The following is a 12,630-nucleotide window of genomic DNA, read 5'->3' as shown; positions in this document are numbered from 1 at the left end:
GTAGGTAAAAAAGAAGTGAGCTTCTGTGACACATTACAGCTTCTACAATGGGATTTTTTTCTTCTTTGTTGGATGGTTGTGGCCAGGGAAGAGGGCAGGTGTGAGTGAGATTGGGATGTGATATAAAATTCACAAAAAGGCAATAAAAATTTTTAAAGAGATATTTTTAAGTGTGTTTATGTTTAAGACTAGAAGGACTCCCATTCAAATACTGGTTACTTACAGTGATTTTACTCTTTTCCTGTCTTATCATTTTAAAATAATTCTATGATGAGCCAATTTCATATTACAAGCAGTAAATAATTTGCCTGGTTATCTCTAGGATTAAACATCAGCCTCAAATGGTAGAAGTACCCCAGGCACTGAGTTAGTGTCTTCTAAGCCCAGGGCCAAAAGAGTATCCTCCATGCTGCAGTTCAAGGAGCAGGCTCTCCAGTGAAACAAATTCTGAACCAGGAACCACATACAAGTGATCTGAGACCCTTCATTTCTCTGTATAACAAGAAATTGCAAACTACAAACTTCCTTAAGACACATAAAAATCAAAGCAAGAAATGATTAAGAGAAAGCAACAGAAATGAGAGTTGTCAGTTAAACAGAGTAAAATAAGTAGAGTGAGGCTAAACATACAATAAAACAACATAAACATAATTACACAATAAACATAAAACAAAATGAAAAACAAAAATGGAACAAGGAATCTGTCAAGCCATTCGTAGTAAACTCAACAGTCAGAATCCTCTAACTAGGGACAGAAATTTTAAGGAAGAATTAAACTCGTCCAGAAAGAAAAAAAAATCTTACCTTCTAGCTTATCTTGATGTGAGGCACTCAGAGAGGAAGGAGCAGCCGTTGGCAAGACAGCAGAGACTCTGTTCTCTGAAAGTGGATGTGCTGATGGATTTATTGCTGCCTGTTATCTCTGTGTGTGTGTGTGTGTGTGTGTGTGTGTGTGTGTGTTTGCAATCGCACGCGCCCTATGTCCACAAAGACTTAATTGGAACCTCCAACAGGTTTCCTTTAGACCCTTAGCTCTCTGCGTCAAAGGCAGACAGGGCCAGGGCTGGGGAGGACAGAGGAAGTGTATTTTTCCTAAGCAAAGAGGCACTAGGCTGTTCTGGTTTTCATCTGTGCTTATCTATGGCATTACTCTTTTAACTCTTGCCTAGATCTGGATGCAAACCAGAATGCAAGATAGAACCAGGGTGCATTTCCTTCCCTTTGCTACTTAAAGATGCCTCTTGTGCTCCAATTCTTTCCTTAAAATAATAAACTGTGAAACATTTATATGAAGAAAAAAATAAGAGCTTACTGTTCTCTAGCCATAAAACCAAATATCCAGGGCTAGGGACACAGCTGGTAAAGTGTCCCACACATTGTATGAAGCCCCAAGTTTGATTCTTAGTACCAAAAAAAAAAAAAAAGTGACAGTGCAAGCCTGTAATCACAGCATAGAAGGATGGAAACAGGTTTCCTGGGACTTTCTGGCCAGCCAGTGTAGCTGAAGCACCAAGCTCTAGGTTTAGTAAGAGGCTGTCTCAAAAAATATGGAGACAAATTGAGGAAGACACCCTACACTGACCTCTGGCTTCTGCACACATGTGCACACATGTGCATTTGAATCTGTACCCACACCTGCATTTGCACATGAACATGTAGAAGTACACATAAATGTACACAAATCAAACATCTGTGACCTACATATAGGCATAGACATTTCACTGTGTCCCTTCTTCCTAATCCTGCCTCAGTGCTGGGCACAACAGCCTCTTTATTATGTAAATCTTTATTATAGGATGACCAGATAGATGGCTACAGGAAGGCAGAACCTCATTGAGGGATACTCAGAAGCACCATAGGTCTGTAATGCATGATGCCTCGTCAGTGGGGCACTGAATGTAAAGTTTACAAAAGACCAAATAAGATAGAGTAACAAGAAGGACAAGAGTAACAGAAGTCTTCTATGATGAGCTATCCTAATTATGTGAATTAGCTATGAGGATTGATTTAGGGTTAAAATAAAAGGAAGAAAGAGCTTGAAAATATAAACCTAGAGGAAGAGGACAAAGTCACTAAGGAAATGTGTCATTCCTGTGGGCACTTTGAATTTAGTAGCACAAAACAGCACACTTTGCTGTTGTACAGTTCTGTTGTACAGGTCAGAAGTGCACACAGCGGTGCCTGGGTTAAAACGAGGGTATAACAGGGATTTGTTCATTCAGGGACTCTGGGTGTTGTAGGTCCACGTAAATCCAATAGGCATCCAACATAACTCAAAATACCAGGCCAATGAAGATGACAGAAATGTATTGTAATCAAGCCGCTACTGATTGATCAGGGCTAAAGAATAGACTCAAGAACTATGACCCTGAAGGGACGTTGTACAGCATATTTACAGGACAAAACCATAGAGCTAGGGGGTGGGGGTTATAGCATTTTCCAATCATATTTTGACATAAAGGGTTGAGCGAGGGAATTTCCATCCGTCAGGATAGGAGTTGTTCTCTGGGCCTGGGAACATGAACTGGTTTGACTGTGCTAGCAAGATGGAGAAGTTGTCCTTGAGATGTCTGAACTCAGATTACTTTTTCCCTTACAAGAGAAGTTGTTCAACTATTGAGAAGCTCCCCTAGAGCCTAAGACCTTGAATTTAATTTCTCCCTGTGATTAAATGGAGTCTGAAAACAAAATAGTAGAACTTAGAATAAATTTCTTTTGCTTGTTCCCAACACCGGGGACAATTCCATTCAAGAGGCCACCTACAGATCTTGGCTCTGAGCTTTGACCTGCAAAGCCAGTGGCACATGTCAAACTCTCCCTGTCCTTCACTTGCAAGAACCCTTGTGGTTATACTGAGTACACCCAAATAGTTCAAGGTCTGGACTCCGGGACCTTAAAACAAGATTCCCTGCAACATGTTTGCAGCATGCAGAGAAACAGTCACAAGTTCATGATTAGGATGCTAGCATCTCTCAGTGCCATTGCCCTATTCTCATGGGGTGTGAGCAGCAAAGCACGTGGGTTCCCCAACATGCTTCATACCTGTCTCTAAGGACAAAAGGGACTATGGCTGAAAGTTACAGAGATGTGCCAGTAAATAAATATATTTTCTAGTTCTGGGCAAAAGACCTTTGGGAGTTCGGTTGGCACTTCTGCCACCATGTTCCCTGGCAAGTACACTTTCCATTCTCTGAGTGTTTGGGCATCTCCCACAGCATGCAGCTGTCTAGTAAAGAACACTCATATGAGGTTGGCGGAGGATAGAACAATCCTAATTGAAGAAAACTTGGAAATACCACCAAAATCAGAGTCCCCCAAAAAGTATATGAAAATGATGATTTGGGGGAACAGAGGTCTTAAGAAGGCAGGTATGGCTAAAGAATGATCATTCTTTAGATTTAGCAGAAATAATAGCAACAATGACAACCACTGTGAACTGCCTACCTCATTTTCAGCATACTGCTAATATGTAGCCACATTATATGTAATATATGTTATATTTAAAACATGTAAATACACTTTTCAGTTGCAGTGCTTGTGTTCATAGTCAGGACAAATAAGTCTTCACAGATACTGGAGATAATTACAGGAATAAGTGCTTATTTTCCTCTAGATGAATTTTTTTCATCTCTGTGTGTGGTGGGGGTGGAAGTCAGTAGACAATCTTAGGTGTCAGCCCTCCTCTTCTATGTTGTTGAGACCAAGTCTCTGATTGGACAGTGTACTCACCAGTCAACAAGTAAGTCCAGTGAATCTAACTCAAGCCCTCAGCGGTGGCAGCAATCTAATGTGCTCAAAGATATAAATTCGTGTGCACATTTCTAGGCATGCACACACTTTTCAAAAGATAAAAGCAACCTGATGCCTTCTGATGGACAAATAAACAAGCAAATGTGATACTCACAATGAGATCTTACCCATCATGGATTAATCTTGAGAGTATTATACAAAAAATATGTCATTCACCAAAGGAAAAACTCTTTATGATTTCATATGACGTTCCTAAAATAATGGAATTCATAAAGACAAAAACTCCATGTCTACTAGGATATGGGGGAAAGGGAAAAGGGAAATGCTTCTTCAATTAGTAGAGTTTCAGTTTCACAAGATGAAAAGCTTCTAAAGACTAGTTGGTTGAACCAATATACAATTAATTTAATTCAATACATTTAATACTGAATTGTATATTTAAAAATGTTTAACATGGGGCTGGAGAGATGGCTTAGCAGTTAAGAGAGCTGACTCCAGAGGTCTTGAGTTCAAATCTCAGCAACCACATGGTGGCTCACAACCATCTGTAATGAGATATGATGCCCTCTTCTGGCGTGTCTGAAAATAGTAACAATGTACTTATATATAATAAATGAATAAATCTTTTAAAAAAATATTTAACATGATAGGTCTTGCCTCTTTTGATATAGCTTTCTAAAATGTTATGTACATCATGATTACATATAGAATATATTTGATTACTATTGAGAAATAAATGCATATACATATTTATACATATATATCTATTGAGAAATACATATACATAGAGCATAACGGCTCACATGTATGATCTCAGCATTCTAGAAGCTAAGGTAAGAGGATATCCATAAGTTCAAAGCAGCCTGGACTACACAGAAAGTTCTAGGACAATCTAGGCTACAGATTGAACCCATGTCTCAACAAACGAGATGTAAACTAGTTCCAGCTATCAAACTCACAATCCCATGCCTCATCCTCCCAAAAACGCGATCATACATCTTAACTTTACATATCGTCCACATAACAGTGGAAAATTAAAACCTAAAGAGTAACCAGCAAAAAACAATAGTTTCATTTAGATACAGATATTCTAGTGGCCTCTCAGTCCTGGCAAAAAACAATTTCTGATCAGAGCTAAGTGGAAGAGTGAGGTTCTCCAACTGTGTTTCTGTTCTTCCCAGTTTAAATGGCTGGCAGTTGGGACCTTCAGACAGACAGCTTCTTCTCTGGGCATATATACACATAAAACAATGGCTGGAGCTGAGGTTGACAGGGCCTGCCACAGTGGATCTCCTGTGACTCAGATCTGTAGGGTGTTTTGTTTCTCATTACTTCCGGTTTCCCTTAGCTGTTCAAATATTTAACAATCACTTCATAATTCCTCATATTTAGTAGACGTCAGAGTCGCAGGCCCAGACAATAGAGGCACGGTTCCAAAAATATGGCTCAGAAGTTATGTCCAGGTTTCTGAAAAAGATCAGAGATATTTAAGGAGAGAGGCTGGAACTTTCTATAGCTGTGATCTTTATGACATTGAAAAACCTATGGAATAGTGTTGTGTCCAAAAGTGTAAGGATCACTCTGTGTAAGAGAAAATAAGTACTGGACTCTGATCCAGGGGAACAAGGTACTTTAAAATGCCAAAACTCACATTATCCAAGCAGGATAACATACATTTATAATCTCAACTCTTGGAAAGCTAAGGCAGTTTCAGGGGACCTCTCTAGATTCTGGGAGCACCAAGCTTGCACATGGTACACATCCATCAGTGCAAACAAAGTACCATAAATAAAATACCTCATACACACACTTATAAATAAATATAAAACCAAACCAAACCAGGGGCCAGAAATATAGCTCAGTCATAGTTACTGCAAGTATGTGCAAAGAAGCCTTAGACACACACACACACACACACACACACACACACACACACACCAATTAACACTGGGACTTCAGATCATCTTTCCATTCCAAGACACCAGTAGCAAATTCAGTAATATATAACTAGACTGAAGGGCTTCATTCCCAATCCTCTTGAAGAATGGGCAGGAAAGTTTAAAGCTAAAGAAAATACACATTCCATGCCAGTGAAAGCAAGCTTCCTACCTGAGCAAAGACCCTTCAGACTCACTCTGGATGCCCTTCAGCTGTGGCAGAAGTGTTCAGGCGCTCTTATAATAGTGGGAAACTCCAATGCCGGCTGCTCTGGTAGGATTTAAATGTGAGGACTCGTCTGGCTGTTGTCTCTCACCTGAGACCTTGGCCACCACCTTTACTTCCTTGCTGGGGACCTAAGCCTCATGCACACTCCCACCCACCTCCTGCTCTCCCCCTGCTCCCTCTGTCGCTTTTGCATGGTGAGGGCCTTCCCTTCCCTCTATGGGCTCCCTGCTTCTTGGCATGCCATTTGAAAGACCTCTTTTACTTCAAGTGCTAGATTTCTTTCTGAATTAAATTTTGTATGTATTTACGTATGTGTGTGCTTGTGAGTATTTGTACACATGGAAAGAGAATATAACTGCGTCTGAGTGTTGAGGTCAGAAAAGGGCATTGGCTCCCCTGGAACTGGAGTTACAGGCAATTATGAAATTACTCCCTTAAGGCAGGGTCTCATCCTGAACCCAAAGCTCCCCCTTTCTCAGATAGGTTCAGAGTGTCTTAGGGTTTCTATTGCTGTGATGAAACACCATGACCAAAAAGCAAATTGGGGAGGAATGAGTCTATTTGTCTTATACTTCCGTATTGCTGTTCATCATTTAAGGAAGACAGGATGGCAGGAACTCCTGATGAGCAGGAACCTGGAGGCAGGAGATGATGCCAAGGCCATGGAAGGGTGGTATTTGACTGGCTTGCTCCCCATGACTCCCTCAGCCTGCTTTCTCACAGAACTCAGGACCACCAGGCCATGTGTGACACAACCCAGAATGGGCCTTCTCCCCTCAATCACAGATCAAGAAAACGTCCAAGGGACTTGCCTGCAGGCAGATCTTATGGAGGCATTTGCTTGAGATTTCCCCCTTTCAGACGACTTTCACTTGTGTCAGGTTGACATAACACAATCCAGGACACTGGGGTTAGAAGTATGTGGGGGGGGGGCTTCTTTATTACATGGGCAGTAACATCTGAACCCTTGTCCTCCTGGCTGCAAAATGTCTTAGCCACCAAGACACCTCTCCAAGTCCCAAGGCTTACAATTCTCAATTCCTCCAATTGCTCAGACTATAGAAGCACAGTTGACTATATAGTAGTGGCTTTTCCATTTCATGGCAGCTGAGAAAGATACAGTAGCCTATATTCTTTCAAGGCATTCTCCACAATAACCTAACCTCTCTACTAGACCCTACCTTTGAAAGCTCCCCCATCTCCCAATGGTGTCACAGGCTGGCCTTCAAGCTTTTGTCACAGAGGCTTTTGAGGAACACTTGCATAGCAATACTGCTATCGTTTCTATTAATATTACTGAATCATTCTTGACTCTCTGGGCTTCACAGAAGCTGGGCTGAGGTACTACAGGCCCTGAAGGAGACTCACACATTTCCAGAGCCCCTTTGCTTAAGAATGAGAGTGAAGAAACACCATCTTCCATGTTGACCTCAGTTCTGAAACCCATGTGTCCTGGGCAGTATAGGCAGAATTCTACCTATAACAGTTGGACTCTCAGCCTTAACAATGGCTCCTTAGAGAGTGTGGTCATTCGCTAACTATGGGAAATTGACCATCCTCCTACCATTGGACAAGAGATACAGTGGAGATAGTATGACTGTCCTGGAGTAGGAAAGGCAAGGCCACTTAAGAACAATTCCCATGTATTCTTTAAATTCAGTTCTCATCAGACTCGTTCCTAGTGAGCACACCCTTCAGTTCTCACTAGGAAATAGAGGTCCTAATTATGCCATCGAGCAACTGTGGGACTGTGGACAGCTTTTGATTTCTCTGTGCCACTGGCTGCTAACTTGTAGAGTTTTCGTGGAAGGCCAATGAGTTAAATTAACAACAAGCAATTAGCAGGCCATGGTGAATCATGGTTTTATGGAGACGGAGGCAGGAGGATCACTGAGTTCCAGAGCAGCCTGGTCTATATAATGAGTTCTAGGCCAGCTAGGGCTACATAGTGAGATGCTGTTTCTAACAACAAGCATTTAGAAGAGCGTCTGTGTTACAGGCCCCAGACCTTAGAATGAGAGATGCCATGATGTAAGTACTATTCAGGCCTTAGAACCCAGCATGTCAGCAATAACACCTGCCCCAAAAAAATGAGAATAAAGACTGTGAAAGTCCATAGTACTGGGAAAGTCCTTAAATGTACTAACCTTGTGGCTTGGTTCCTGTAGTTCTGCTTCGGACTAAGTGTTCTTGCTAATTTGTGGGTTTTGTGCTTAAAAGCTGGAGAGGTGGCTCAGCGGTTAAGAGCACCGACTGCTCTTCCAGAGGTCCTGAGTTCAATTCCCAGCAACCACATGGTGGCTCACAATGCCTATAATGGAATCTGATGCCCTCTTCTGGTGCGTCTGAAGACAGCTACAGTGTACTCGTATATATAAAATAAATAAATCTTAAAAAAAAATAATAAAGCTCATCCTGGGAAAGGTTCAGGACAGCACTTGGGTCCTGAGCACCCAATGTAGTAGATAATGGGCTAATAAAAGATTTTCTATTGGCTTGAACCTATGTCCAAATAGTTTCTTCTGGTGGATCCTTTACAACACCTGGGACACAGTAGGCATACGCTACTATGTCCCGAGAATTTAATTATCAGAAAACCACGAAGACATGGCTTCTGCTCTCCAGAGTCTCTTCATTTGTGGGGAGAATTTCCAAACATTAAGTTCCCTAAGCGAATTCCCCTTCGAAGGGCATCACCTACCCTGACCACTTTAGAGCTGTTACTCTTGTTCACCACAAGAATTTGCAGATTGCTCAAGACGTAACGCGAAACACCAAGCGACGTTCTTCCCATTTGCATCTTCTCCAATTCTTTGTCCATTTGTTTGCTTTGTGGTTCGCAGTGCTGGAAATAGAATCTAGGCTTTTCTATCTGCTACGGAAGGGATCTACCACTGAGCCCTAACCCCCTTCTCCAAATTCTAACTGAGACAAGTACTTCCCCTCTCCTCCCAGCCTTAATCAACACTAGGACTGTTTTTTAAAGACCAAGTACACAGTCTAGCATTTCATTTTACAATGTTTCTCATGTTACCTCTGTAGGATCGTACGTCTTTTTCTTGTCTCTTATTTAGACTTATTTTTCTACGTCTTTTACTTAGCCTTGTGTGCCTTACACATATTGTACTGCAAGACATGCCATGTTTGCTTTAGAGAAAGGGCACGGACACACAGACATAAGACAGGTTGAGTGTAAACCTGGCATGCTCCATCTAGCCTGGTATAACGTATTCATGGCTCAGAGCAAGAATGTGTTCTTCAGTTCTCTGGAGTTTCTCCAGCGCACACTCGAGGTTGAAGTTGTTACCAGTTAGCCCCTTGACTGCAGAAGGCATCATTGAATGCTTTGGACTGTGAATGCCTTGCAGGTAAGCTAAGGAAAAACTTTCCTAGCTCTGAGATTCAGACTTAGAGACAGTGCGGACCACGACCGTGATGAAAAGGCAGAGATGATCCAAATTACAATGTCTCTGGAGCTTTGCCTGTAAATCCTAGACGATGTAACAACAGTTTATTGATACCAGAGAAAGGGCTTTTTAGCAGATTCTAGGTGACAGCCTGAGACCTGTATTCTCCCTTTGGCTCAGATGAACCCACTATCTTAGAATTAACTTGATATTCCCAAACTCCCCATTGATAATTTGTATCTGGGGTATTTGTAGATTGGTCTGAACTTATACAGAAGAGTTAGGCAAAACATTCGTGCATAGAAGTTGTGGAGTCAACAGGCATTGTTTACAGTCTAAGAAGTTCAAACCGCAGGGAAATCACTTTACTTTCTGAGATTTCTGTTTTGCCACCTGCAGAGAAATATCTAGTATCGCTTTTTTCTTAAATCTAACAATTATAAATTAGTTCTCTAAAGCAGGACATTCACATAAGGAAACTCAGTATTTTATATGTGAGTGATATTTTCCATCTTAAAAAAAAGATCCACATAATGGGGAAAATTAAGTCACTGGCATGAGCTCTGCTTGCCTCTCCTTCCTTATTTTTTCTTCCTCAATAAATATTTGTAATAAAATACAATTCCACATTTTTACTGAGTACCACTAGCCTTTTTCTTAATTTTAAATCCTTTAGAAAACCAGGCCTAGAGGACCACGCTCATAATACCAGCTTTGGGTCTTGGAGACTAGAGGATAAAGAGTTCAAGGCCAGGCTCACACTACAGCTCCATAGTAAGGTTGAGGCCAGCTGGGTCTACAAAGAGGTGTCTCAAAAAAAAAAACCTAGCTAAACAAATTCTTAAAAGATATATTACATAAAGTAGTCACTGTTCACAGATGGCAAGTGGGAGACAGAGGGAACTGATGGTTGTCCCAAGGTCACATTGTGTATTCAAAGAGACAGTCAACATTGAAACCGGGCTTGCTGACTCCAAAGAGTCTCATGCTCTGACCACATTCTCTATGGTTGGGCCAGCTACCCTGGCATTCCTTAGGAGTCAAGGAAGGTACCTTAAGACATTCCATGTAGAAGAACAAAGATGTGACACATTTCATTCATTTGTTAGGTATATGTTAAGTACTAGCTGCAAATTAACCCCTTAGGTGCTTCAGATGAAAGATACAAGAAAATTGCTGTTTAATACAAATTGGTTAGAGTGTCATGCCATTTAGCTCTTAAAAAAGAATCTAACAGAAGATCTCAACAGGTGGGTCACAGCATCAGACATCTGCATGTCAGACATTTACACTACTATTTATAACAGTAGCAAAATGACAGGCATGAAGTAGCAATGAAAGAATTTTAGGTTAGGGTGTCACCACAATATAAGGAACTGTATTAAGGGGTCTTAGCATTAGGAAGGTTGAGAACTACCGGTCTAACACATGGTAATTAATGTGTAAAGGTTTATCAACCAATAGAACTGTATGAGTAATCTCAGCTAAGAAATATATAGATTTGTGTGCATAAGGCCTACGTAAGATCAAGGTAGCCCAAATCCCTGCACAGATGAGACTGCTGCTGTTGACTTACCCTAGCCTGAGGAACTATTGGCAACAAATGGCTGCTGAGGGTAGGAACAGAGTCTGTTTTGTTCAGAAATATGGTCCCTGAGAGGTCACCCATGTAGAGTGGTCCTACATCCACGCACATACAAGCAGCACAAAGTTGACTGAGTAGACTTAAAAAGCAAACAAACACATGAACTTGGTAGGGATAGAATGGCAGGAGACAGGGTAAGAATTGGAGGAAAGAGAGCTGGGGAGTAGATTTGATCAAAATGTGTTATACACTTGCACAAAATTCCCCGGTGATAAAAACGTGTAAAAGAACTCTACAGAACTCATTGTTTGCATTCAATTACCTCTTAATATTTCCAACAATTTTATAGAGGTTTGGAGGATTATTATATATGGAAATGAGATGCACCCAACGTAGACTTGAAGTATCATTTACTTCAAGTACATTTACTTTGTTTGCAACACCATTTGAGTGATTCTTAGTCAAAATGCTTGGAAGCAGGAATGCTTTAACTCTCCAATTTCTTTCTTAAAAATTGTGAAATATTTGCATTTACATAATGATATGTCTTGTCTATAGGCTGTAAGTCTAGAGATAAAACTCATTTATGTTCCATACATACCTCTCATATATAGCCCAAAGGGAAATTTATAACAATATAGTAATGGGGCTGGGGAGATGGCTCAGTGGTTAAGAACACTGGCTGCTCTTCCAGAGGACCTGAGTTCAATTCCCAGCACCCACATGGTGGCTCACAACCATCTGTAATGAGATTGGAAGTCCTCTTCTGGTGTGTCTGAAGAGAGTGACAGTGTACTCATAAACATAAAAATAAATAAATCTTTTTTAAAAAACAATATAGTAATTTTGTGAATGAAGCAAAGTTCTGTGTTTCCCAAAGTGATGCTAAGTTACAACCCTTACCTAAGGCCAGTCTAGGTATCCTCTTGTGTATTTGTCAACAAATCTATGGAGAACTACCACAAAGAAGTTTTTCATTATGTTGCCCTATCACAGCAAAGTTCCTTAGTCTGCCTCTTCTGTTCTTACATTGTAAACAGAACTACAATCAATTTACTGTTGTTCGTTTCTCACAGGCTGGCTTTTCTATTTGTTTTAGGTTCACTGTGTACCTCTGGCTGCCCTAGTACTCAGACCTTCCTGCCTCTGTCACCTGAGTGCTGGGATTAAGGCATGCGCCATCACACAAGGCCAACAGCTAGCTAATTTTATTGCAGCAAAAGAAAACAAACTAGAACCCTATGTGAGTTCTAACCTCTTAACTGGTTTTCCAGTTTGTTCCTAAGGTGGTCTCCACACGGATGTGCAAGAAAGCCAAGTCTGGTGAACAAATCCGCGAGAGAAAGACCTGGGTAGAAAGATAAACTGAAATAAATTACGACACAAAGTTAGCAATCATGGAACTAGGTTTTCTATCTTCTGCTCTCCAAGGTGTTTTTCACAGCTTGATAACGGACATCAGTTGTCTGTATTTTCTTGCGCACGTTTTCCTACCTCCTCTTTACCTGCTTTCCAATGAATCTTTTTCTTTTTCTCTTGAGTTCTCTGTCTTGCGTCCATTTTGCCCTCTGGCCCCTCTCGTTTCTCTTTTCCCGCTCCCGGCCCGGGATCCGCGCTCCCAGCACTCTGGTCAGCTCCCTATCGCACGCTAGCACGCGCGCGCACCCTGCGCCGCCCCCGCAGAACTCCAGTCACGAGTCTGGGGGCGGAGCGCCGCCGAGA

The 12,630-nt window shown here is 41.3% G+C and overlaps 1 protein-coding gene across 4 annotated transcripts in view; it reads right to left on the bottom strand.

Moving 5' to 3' along the window:
• Positions 1-12,536, bottom strand: part of Slc18a1 (solute carrier family 18 member A1) — a 44,040-nt gene extending 31,504 nt beyond the window's left edge. For 2 of the 4 annotated variants that reach the window (XM_087587557.1, XM_087587558.1), the window contains exon 1: positions 805-878. The gene's annotated coding sequence lies outside the window, so the exon portion shown is untranslated. 4 annotated transcript variants of the gene reach the window in all.
• Positions 12,537-12,630: the final 94 nt, after the last annotated feature.

The sequence above is a fragment of the Rattus norvegicus genome, chromosome 16 (assembly GCF_021556685.1).
Source record: "Rattus norvegicus strain SHRSP/BbbUtx chromosome 16, alternate assembly SHRSP_T2T, whole genome shotgun sequence".
Classification (NCBI taxonomy): domain Eukaryota; kingdom Metazoa; phylum Chordata; class Mammalia; order Rodentia; family Muridae; genus Rattus; species Rattus norvegicus.
Note: the sequence above shows the minus strand (reverse complement) of the source record. Positions and strands in the feature narration are given on the sequence as shown.